The 11756-nt window shown below is 30.3% G+C and overlaps 1 long non-coding RNA gene across 1 annotated transcript; it reads left to right on the top strand.

Moving 5' to 3' along the window:
* Positions 1-9553: 9553 nt before the first annotated feature.
* On the top strand, positions 9554-11494 carry LOC105852408 (uncharacterized). The gene is made up of 2 exons (XR_012163797.1): positions 9554-9632; positions 10668-11494. It is a non-coding gene; the product is annotated as an uncharacterized lncRNA (long non-coding RNA).
* The last annotated feature ends 262 nt before the right edge of the window (positions 11495-11756 follow it).

Raw genomic sequence — 11756 nt, 5'->3', positions numbered from 1 at the left:
TTCCGATCATTCAACCTTTTTATGCTCTATATATATATTTTTTTGAATATAAACTCTTTGTAGGATCAAACAAAGAGTTAATTTAAGAAAAATAATACTAATCATAAATGAACAAATACATTAATAGTCTTAATAAAGGAATTCGAATAGAACTAGAATCGAGAGTAATCAAAGTTACAAGTGAAATATTGATCCTAAGTTTCTCTCCATAATTTACAACTTTGCATTTTTAATATTTTTCTTTGTTACTTGCTCTTTGCGGTTGTCGGAGATTAATTTAACAATGTTACGCTAAAATAATTTTTATTACTTTAGATATTTTTTCTCTTGCTTTAGTTTAATTTTAATTATTTTGTTTAGAAAACAAAAAACAAATTCTTGGGGTTACTCTTTTATCCCTCTTTTTTTTGTCAATATTATGACTTGGTGAGGCATGAAATCAATACTGTCCAAATAAGAAATTATTGGGATTATTATGAGATCTGCCCTGATACGTATCAATATGATCCTTACTCCATCAAGTGGACTACTGCTTACATACAATCTTACATGTGACTTCCATGTCCAAGACAAAAAAAGTGAGCCATATATTAATGAGAGACTTACAACCTTAATGCAAAATACCCTTCTTGAGTTATATCAAAGGCTTTAATACACATCTTCAACTCAAGTTGAGCCCAAGCCTAATGTAGTCGAAATTATGACTCTCACGACTGATGAAGAGTTGAATGAAAAACTAGGATATGAGAGACAAACGTCTATTGAAAGAGAAAAACTTGAGTCTCTAATTAGGCGTTCTTTTGATACTTCCTTGAAATTGAGGACAAACATAAGTTAAGTATGTGAAATTGATATATCTATTATTTGTATGATTTTAAGAAGGTATATACCATCTATTTTATCTTATTATGTGATGTTGATTCTAATGTATCCTTAGTTATTTCTCTTATTTCGAAAATTTATAATGAGATGGATAATACTGCAAATTGGTAAAGTTTAATGAATTTTTGATGCAAAAATATGCAATGATCTATATTTGATGCAAATACAATTGAGATTTCATTTTAAAATAAGATAACTATATATTATATAATATGATATATTTGTATTTGTGGTTTGTACTTGAGAATAAAGAGAAATTTAGAAGATTTGTTGCGTAAATGTTGTTGAGTTTTGACTGTTAATAAAAGGAACGTTCCTTTTATTAATGGTCAAAACTCAACAACATTTACACATCAAATCTCTGATTTAGAGACCAAATATTTATGGTAGTTAACTAAAACCAAACGGGTCTCTAAAGTAATCACAAATATATTTTAGCGACCGATTAGATATATATATATATTTTGTAGATATATGTCTTGTTTAAGCTTAAATTTTATCTGTATTATTGAGTACTTAGAAATATTACTTAAATGTATTATATTTTTTATATACAATGATATGATTAATGCTTTTAAATGATTGATTTTGGTGTATGAACTTTTTAGATAATGAAACTAAATTAAAAAATTATTTTTATTGTTATTTTGGACATTAAAGTAATGAATTAAAAAAAGAAGCAGTAACGTTTAGAAACAGAATTGGTGACCAAATATTTAATAAAATAACAATTTATGTCACAAATATTGTTTCTAAATCAGTCGCTAATGACATAGCAAATTAATTCAAAGTGGTTGCTAAATTAGTCTCAACCTTTAGTCACTAATTCAATCTAAAAAATCGGTCACAAAATTGGTCACATAATTCGGTCACTAAATCCGATCTCTAAATCGGTCACTAAATTCGGTCGCTGATTTGGTCGCAACAGCTAGCAACTAGCAGTTTACCAACTGATTTAATTTGGTCACTAAATCGGTCGCTATTGAATATAGTGACCAATTTTCTTCATTTAGTGACCAAAAAATTGGTCTCTCAAAGCGTTTTTTCTAGTATTGAACAAGTCCTACTTGATTTGTTATAAACTTACAAAATATTATGCACAATAATAGAAAAAAGAGATCACATAACAAAATATAATAGAGGGACTTGGTTTGCAAGTCATTGACACAAGAAAAAAAGGAGGAGGACTCTCTTCTATGGTTTAATTCTTGCTGTAGATTCCAATATTGTTTTAACAATTGGCGTCGTCTGTGGGAAAGGAGCAACAATGGTTGGAATCACAAAATTTGACTTTGAAAAGTTCAATGGATCAAATGACTTTGGTCTTTGGAAGATAAAAATTCATGTTGTTCTGGTACAACAAGGGTGAATAAGCTCTTCTAGCAACAATGACTGCTCGAGAAAAGGAAGAACTGATTGAAAAAGCAAAGAGCACTATCATCTTGTGTCTTGGAGACAAAGCTTTGAGGGAAGTTGCAAGGGAACCAACAGCAACAACCTTATGGCTTAAACTTGAATCTCTCTACATGACTAAATCTGTTTCAAATAGACTCTTCTTGAAACAACAATTGTTCTATTTTAAAATGGATGAAGAGAAACTGGTTACAGTGCAACTTGCTGATTTTAACAAGATTCTTGATGATTTAGAAAATTTAGAAGTCAAGCTAGATGATGAAGATAAAGCTCTAATCTTGCTTAGATCCCTACCAAGTTCATATGAACACTTCAAGGATGTTATCGTATTTGGAAGAGAACAAACAATTACTCTTGAAGAAGTGCATACATCTATCCGGACAAAGAAAAGCTATAAAAGACTTGAGATCAAGAATGATAATCATGCTGAAAGTCTGAATGTGACCAGAGGAAGAACTGACAAGAAATGATCAAATGGAAATAAACATAGGTCCAATTCAAAATCAAAATCTGAAGGGAAGTATAAATGCTTCCATTGTCACAAGAAGGGACATTTCAAGAAAGATTTTCCTGAAAGAAATGAATCAAGAAACTCTCAAGATTCAGAAAATGCTGCACTTGTTGATAATGGTCATGAATCTGCAGAGGCATTGATGATTTCAAATTCTGAAGGTGAAAAGAACTGGGTATTAGACCCAGGTTATACTTTCCACATGTGTCCAATAAATGATTATTTAGAATCAATAGATCTCAATGATGGTGGAGTCGTTCTGCTTGGCAACAACAAATCATGTAAAGTCCATGGCAAAGGAACAATCAGGTTCAGAATGTTCAATGGCAAGGAGGTATTGCTGAAAGATGTAAAGTACATACTTGAATTAAAAATAAATTTAATTTCTATTGGCATGTTTGACATTTTAGAATATTCCACAAACATAAAGAATGGTATCATGACTATTATTAATAAATATGATATCATTGTTAAAAGCATTAAAAGGAATGGCTTGTACATTTTAGATGGTTGAACCATAATTGCACAAGCTTCTATTGCTAGCTCTAGTTTGCATTCATCTACTAGAATATGGCATATGAGGTTAGGACACGTAATTGAAAAAGGCTTAATTGAGTTGTCAAAACAGAATTTGCTTAATGGTGACAAAATTGAAAATTGGAATTTTGTGATCATTGTATTCATAGAAAGTCTAAGAGGGGTAGTTTTGGTGTTAGCCAACACAACACCTCTAGACCTTTTGAATATGCTCATTCTGATTTGTGGATTCCTTGAAGGACAAAGACTCGTGCTGGTTGTTCTTATTTCTTAACTATCATTGATGATTATTCTAGGAAAGTATGGATTTATGTATTAAAAATAAAAGTTACACTATTATGAAATTTAAAGAATGGCATATGCAAATTGGAACTCAAAAGGAATCTAAGTTGAAATATTTAAGAACTGACAATGACTTGGAGTATCTTTCAACGCAGTTTAATAAATATTGTCGGGAACTAGGTATTCAAAGACATATAACAGTTGCAGGCACCCCTTAACAAAATGACATTGCTGAAAGGATGAACAAAACAATCTTGGAAAAAGTCAGATGTATCATCTTGAGTGCAGGGCTGCCTAAAACATTCTTGGGAGAAGCTGTAGTTACAGCAGTATATTTGATCAATAGATGCCCTTCATCAACTATTGGATTTAAGACACCAATTGAGATGTAGAATGACAAACTAGCTCACTACTCAAATTTGAAGGTATTTGGTTCCTTAGCATTTGCTCACACAAGGCAAGATAAATTGGATCATAGAGCAATCAAATGTGTTTTTATTGGATATCCTAAAGGAATAAAGGTTACAAGTTGTGGAGGATTGACCAAGGTGTACCTAAGTGCATCATATCAAAAGATATAGTGTTTGATGAAACAAGATTTCCCATGATTGACAAAGAACATTCTCCATTTCAGTTATACAGAAACGAAGAACATTCCCCATTTCAGTTATACAGAAACGAAGAACATTCTCCATTTCAGTGTTGTAGAAACGAATAACATTGTAGAAACTGACAAGGTTCTCCGTTTGATAGTGCTTCAAATAGTAATACTGAGAGTGTTCAAATTGAGGTGGAGTCACCTGAAGATCAAGAGATTAATCATGAAGACATAACTGATACATCACTTGATGATAATGCTGCAACATAACCAGATTTGGCCAATTACATCTTGGTAAGGAATATAGAAAGAAGGGTTATCAAGCCTCCAATCAGATATGGTGAAGCAGATTTAATTTGTTATGCTTTAAGTGTTGTTGAAGATCTTTAAAGAGATTAACCAAACCACTACAAGGAAGACATTAATAGTGAAGACAAAGAGGTTTGGATGACAACTATGAATAAAGAGATGCAATCATTAGAAAAGAATCAAACTTGGATTTTGGTTGACATTCCTAAGAGTCAAAGGGTTATTGGATCAAAATGGGTGTTCAGAATAAAGGAAGGCATTCAAGGTAAAGAGAAGATAAGGTTCAAAGCAAGATTATTTGAAAAGGGATTTTCTCAGCTTTAAGGAATTGATTTCAATGAAGTATTTGCACCTGTTATAAAACATTGTTCAATCAGAATTCTGCTTTCAATTATAACTCAACAAGACTTGGAATTAGAGCAACTGGATGTCAAAACAACATTTCTGGATGGTGATCTGGAAGAAACCATTTATATGCAACAACCTGAAGGATTTGCTAAAGGCAGCAACAAGGTTTGTCTTCTTAAAAAGTCATTGTATGGCCTAAAGCAAAGTCCTAGACAATGGTACAAGAAGTTTGATGATTTCATGACAAGAACTAGTTTCCAAAGATGTAGTTTTGACAGCTGTGTTTACATTCTAAAACAGAAAAGTCAAGAACGTTCTCCAACTTAAGAATGTTCTCTAGCTCCAGAACATTCTCCATTTTTTCAGGAAGGTCAAGAATGTTCTTCAACTTACCTATTACTTTATGTGGATGATATTCTTCTTGCAAGCTCAAGTAAAGACCAGATTAAAAGGCTCAAAACTGGTCTTAGTAATGATTTTGAGATAAAAGAACCTGAAGAGACCAAGAGAATCTTAGGTATGGATATAAAAAGACATAGAATGAAGGGGGAACTATTCCTTTCACAAGCTACCTACTTGAAGAAAGTCATCACAAAATATAGAATGCATGAAGCAAGACATGTTACTACTCCTTTGGGACAAAATTTCAAATTGTTTATGCAAGACTCACCTAAGACAGGTGAGGAAAGACAAATAATGAGTATCATTCCTTATGCTAGTGGAGTTGGCAGCATAATGTATGGAATGATCTACAGCAGACCAAATTTGGATTATGTTGTGGTTAGCAGGTTTATGACTGATCCAGGAGCATTGCATTGGTCAACATTCAAGTGGATTATGAGGTACTTAAATGACTCATTAACAATAGGTTTAAAGTTCAAAAAAACTCATCATTAACAGGAACCAATCAAACGATATATGGACTCGGATTATGCTTGAAATATGGACACTAGAAAACCAATTTATGATTATGTTTTCACTCTATATAGGACTGTTGTAAGTTGGATAGCAATTACACAGTCAGTGGTAGCTCTTTCTACAACTCAAGTTGAATTCATTGCACTTATTGAAGGTGTTAAATAAGCTTTATGGATGAAAGGACTTATTGGTGAACTAGGAATAAATCAGAATTGTGTTTCAATTTATTGTGACTGTCAAAGTGCTATACACTTATCCAAGCATCAAGTGTATCATAATAAGTCTAAACACATTGATGTTAAGTATCACTTCATAAGGGATGTGATTGATTCAAAGTAGGTTTTAGTTGAGAAGATTGCAGTTCAGGACAACCCAGTTGATGCACTCACCAATTCACTTTACAAACTAAGTTCAAGCATTGCTTGGACATAGTTGGTTTCAACAAAGAGTAAAGCTGAAGCAATGACAACAAGGACAATGATGCAATTATTCTGATATTGAGTCAAGGTGGAGAATTGTGAAGATATGCTTCAAATCAGTAACAACTTGGAGTTAGTTATAACTGAATTAGTTATGACAATGTTAGTTATAGTTAGTTAAGAAGTTTGTCTTTAAATACTATAACTGTAAATGCATTGTGTAAGTTGTTAACAGTTGTTGTAGTAGTATTTGCTGAAAAAGAGTGAGGGATAAACAATTTGTGATTTATAGGAAATCAGAAATAAGATTAAGAGGGAGAAAAAAAAGATTGTGTGAAAAAAGAAAACTAGTGAAGACTAGGTGAACAGTCTTGAAGAAGCCTTAATCTTGTAAATTCAAAGATTCATAGTGAATTGTCTTGCTTGCTTGCCCGTGACGTATGTCTCATCAATTGAGGTCGAACACGTAAATCTGAGTATTATTCTTTCCTTATCTTTCTTAATTTTTGTTTAATTTGATTGAAAATTGATTTTCGAAACTGCAGAAACGGAGAACGATAATCAGTCTTTGTTTTCTGGTTTTTCAGAACATTCTCCGTTTTTAGTAGAAAACCAATAACTTTCTCTGTTTTGTTTCATTTTCTGTAATTATTAATTTTTTTATTTTATTAGTTAATTTTTATTGCAAATCTCTATTTTAACAAATCTAATAATTATTTGTTTAGAATCTTTAGTTTGATGGAAGATTAAAATGTTTCAGTTGGGGTTTGTTGTGAATTGAATAGTGAAAGGTGGGGGTGTCACGGTTTGTTTGTGTAGGCTAGAGTAGGAGTTGGTCGAGGAATCTGTGTCACTGCTATATAATTTTTCTTTGCATGATAATATCGATGACATGTGGCATTTGATGGGAGGCCAAAGGAATAACCCACGTGATGGTCTCGGTTTTATTGACTTTTTATTGTGCTTTGAATTTGGTGTGTGTATTTCTTTTATTTCATCATAAACTAAATAAATAAAACAAATAAATTGTTAAAAAAATCAAAATTAGAAAGTTTCAAATTGTCTCCTTCACCAAGATTTATTGTCAACTCTAGCTTCTAAGTTTCGGTATGTCTCGATTACAATTCAATTTTCATTTATCTTTTCCATCTAGATCGATCTGCTTTTATCTAAAGTTGAAATTTTTGTAGGAATTATAATATTCTTGATTGCTTCCGTTTTTGTAGTGAAATTGTTCCTGCTCAGGCAAATAAAGCAAACTAAATTTCTCTTTGTAACAAAAAAGTCTAAAATACTCAACCATTTCAATAGAAAAACACAATATTATGTAATACATTCAAGTATGTGTTGCAAAAGAACAATATATGTGATATCATCTAAGACAATAAATAGATGAACTATATTGGTACAAGCACCAAAACTAACTACATCCAACCATAATGTACCAAACCCAATCTCTGTAACATTGAAGCAAGCATATTCGAAAATATTGTCTAATCTTTTAGTATATAGTAGGAGAAAGAAAGTTATTTACAAAGATTTACTACTCTTTCTTTAACATATTCAATTTAGCGATCACAAATAAGTAACATTTCATTTGTACATTGTTTCAAAATAAAAACATATTCACAGCAAGTCTCTATAGATTCAATATATCCAAGATATAATATCATGATAAGACTAAGTTTTCTTATTCCTATTAAGATAATCCTAAAATAGAAAGAAAAACATGCGCACAAATCAAAGAAAGTAGAAGAAACTACATCAATATTTGAATTGACCTAGTAAAATTTAGAAAATATGGCAAAGATTTCATTAAGACATAAGTCATAAAAGCATTATGTCATTCCAAGACATTTAGGAATAAGATAACAAAAAAAAAAAGAGAGAGAGAGAGAACATTGATATGTTTCCATAGGCACAACCATTGAGCTATTCACAACAACATCATTCCTGAAAAGATGCCAAACAAACGAATCAATAACCAACATAGTATAGAGAGATAGAGAGAGTGAAAATCTGCCAAACAAAAGTTGTTGAAAAATAAATCTCAAAGTCTGAATTTAGCTTCAAAGAACCAACCAACCATACACAATATCATTCAAGATAATTGATTCAAACAAAAAATACACAAAATTGTTGTTGTTTTAGGGTTACTTACAAACGAATGTGCGTTATACGACGTCGCTGAAGAAGTGTTGTGTTGCGTCGTCGCTAGAGAGAGGGGAAGCAGCGTCGTTCGACTCGTTGTAGGGCACGATAGTTGCTTTTTTCTTGTTTCAGAGATTGAGCACTGAGAGATTTAGGATTATTTTCAAAATGTTGGGGAGTTTGCGTTCGACTGAATTTGGGGGTTACAGTTTGCGGGACTTGTAAAAATTAGAAAGCGGGGCTTTTGAAAATGATTATCCGCGTCCTTGAGATTTCTTTAAATTGTTGTGACGGTTGAGGAAACCAGTCGCAAGTACCGTCACAAAGGATGACCATAGGCGATTTTGTCAAAACCCTCGTAACCTATGTGAAGCAGTGTTGGATATTTCTTGTAGTGTAACATTGATTCACTTCAATAATTTTTTATTTTTTTTATCAAAGTTAAATTAAATATTGTTAGATTATTTTAATCATCTATTAGTGTGACTCATGTAATCAATTAATTGACTTTAAATAAAATATGACCTAATTAATGTGATGATTGTTTGATCTAATGGTAATTAAAGTCATTTTAGATATTTTTAGAAATGAAAATACAATATGTATATAAAGTAAACAGCTATAATGTGTGAGTTTTGTTACCGAACTCTTTGAAGAAAAACACATTTAATCTTAAATTCTAATATTCTTTGTGTTATTACTACTTTTTCTATCACATTTTAATTGTCTAATTTGAGTTGTGTGACGTTCTTAAGAAAATGATTAGTTTTATTGATTTTAATGATAAAATTAGTTTCATTTGTTTAAATACTCTTATTAATTAAAATTAATTGAGAAATTTAATAGTTTGAAATATAATAAATAAAAATATATTAATAAAAAATAATAATTATTGTATTAATATTATGAAATGACATATAATTTAAAAAAATAAAAACGACAAATAAAGACAAAGGGAGTAATAATTTATTTGTTGCTAGAGCAAATGAACAACAATGCCGGCCTGTAATTCATAAAAGATAGAAAATCGTCATAAAAAGAAAAAATATAGAAAGAAAGTCACCTTAAAATATAAATGTGAATCACAACAGACAAAGATTTAACTAATTGCGTCTTCTTTTCCACTAGCAGCGAAGTTGCCTCCATCCGCGTTATTGTCCTTCGTTTATTCTATAAAACCAACGCAAAGATATCCTTAAACCATCAAAATATTCCAACACAGTTTCAGTCAGTGAAATAAGTGCACGTTTCACGACCTTTCAAGGTATATTTTAGCATGATTGTGGTTCTCCATCTTCCTTTTTTAGTTTCTAATTTACACATTTTATCACGTTTAAGGAATCTTATTGCATTATATATAATAATGTATACAACCTCCAGTGTTGTGTTATGCTTTCGTTAGTTAAAAGAGTAAGTTCCTTTAAGATTTTTTTAAATTTGATTTTTATAATCTTTTAAAAACAATTTTTCAAATGAAAAATTAGTTTAAATATTTATACTAAAATATTATTTTAAATATTTTATCTATTTATTACAATTATTTTTTGAATAATAAAATTTTAAAAAACTGATTAAAGTAAAAAAGTTATTTTAAGAAACTTTTTGTAAAGATTATTTTTGAAAGATACAATTAAAAAAAATTAATTTTTATTATTTTTGGTGAGAATAAGGATCGTCTTATCACTTCACTCTTTAATTTTCCGTCTTAACTACTAAATCAACGTTTTATAGATCCGTTTGTGGTCACATCACTTATTAATATTTTTGGAGACAATACTTGGTAGCATGTCAGTTTCATCGATAAATTAAATTTTTTCTTTTTGAATAAACAAAAAATATAGGTGTCCTTCAACATTATTGTTATACAACCCATCAATCCAATTAACATTCGTTTTGGTTCTAAAATGTGTGAAATGTTATCACGATAATATTTAAGTGTATCAAAATTACAAATACTTTGTCAAATATAACTTTTATTAGAAAATTTACATACCAAATTTTTAACAAAAACACATTTAAAATTAAATAGACTAACTAAAGATACATTCGAAAAACAAAATGGTTAAAAACAAAAATATTTTAAATAGATTTAATTCATAAACATTATCGTTATAAAAAAATTTATACTGTCAATCAATCACAACTGTTTAATTATTATACATGTTTTTTATCATAATTACGTTTAAAATAATAAGAATAAATTATTACAATATACTGACAATGTAAAAAATTTACATTAACGATACGCAATAATCGACTTTGTTTAACATTAAGATTTATCTCCTCTTAATTCTTGCAGAAAAACTTCCAACATTTGCTCAAACATACCTTAAAGGCACATATGGCTAACAATTTTTCGGATAGCTATGAAACAATAAACAACGCAGTAAAATCAAACAGGACAAAATCTCCCAACAAAACCAAGCGTTCACTAATCGGAAGAATGATGGGAAGTGTAACAGGTTATTGGAATGGCAAAACTTTGGATAGCTTTCAAAAAACAGTAGATAACGCAGGAAAAACTAGTCATAAGGTACCACAAAGATCCAAAGGTACTAGCTTTGCTTCCCGTGTCAGCTCATATTTTAATTATAAGTACTCTAATTCTAAAGACAAGAACTCAACTTCCGCACAAGAATACAAAGGTACTAGCTTTACTTCCCGGGTAAGCTCATATTTTAATTATAAGTACTCTAATTCTAAAGACAAGGACTCAACTTCCGCACAAGGATACAAAGGTACTAGCTTTACTTCCCGTGTAAGCTCATATTTTAATTATAAGTACTCTAATTCTAAAGACAAGGACCCAACTTCTGGTGTGTCAAGCTTTGTTGATGGAGTAGATGAACCTATCTATACAGAGGGGATGTCATATTTTAGTAAGAAGAGACTTTCGAAGAAATCGAAGAAAGGTGGAGAAAAGGAAAAAAATTGAAATGAGAGTCTCCCATATTTCAATTGAAGGGACGTGTTATTATAAAAATGCTCTTTATAATATAGATTGAACGTGGATTGAAGACACTACGTCTCTTGTATTTATGTTATCTTTGTTTTTGATTTGCTATCAGATTTTCTTTAATAAAATTATCATTCATGTAAAAAGAAAAAAGTATTCAACCAAGGATTTGGAGTGATTAAATAAATTATTTAAATCATTTTCATGTGTACTCTTAAGTTATACATATATTAATCATAAATGTTTATCATTTACTTTTATAATTCTCTATAAATGTATTTGTTTAAATAAAATGGAAGATTTCTCTTTCTTTTTCCTCTCTTCGTCCAAAGTCCTCCATTCTCATTTTTCTTTTCAAACTCTCAAATGAAACCTAGAGGTCCGTCAATATATTACTTTACATTTATTAAATTGTAATTTGGTCTCTTAATT

This window comes from Cicer arietinum, chromosome 6 (assembly GCF_000331145.2).
Source record: "Cicer arietinum cultivar CDC Frontier isolate Library 1 chromosome 6, Cicar.CDCFrontier_v2.0, whole genome shotgun sequence".
NCBI classification, from domain to species: domain Eukaryota; kingdom Viridiplantae; phylum Streptophyta; class Magnoliopsida; order Fabales; family Fabaceae; genus Cicer; species Cicer arietinum.
This window is presented reverse-complemented; position numbering and strand designations above follow the sequence as displayed.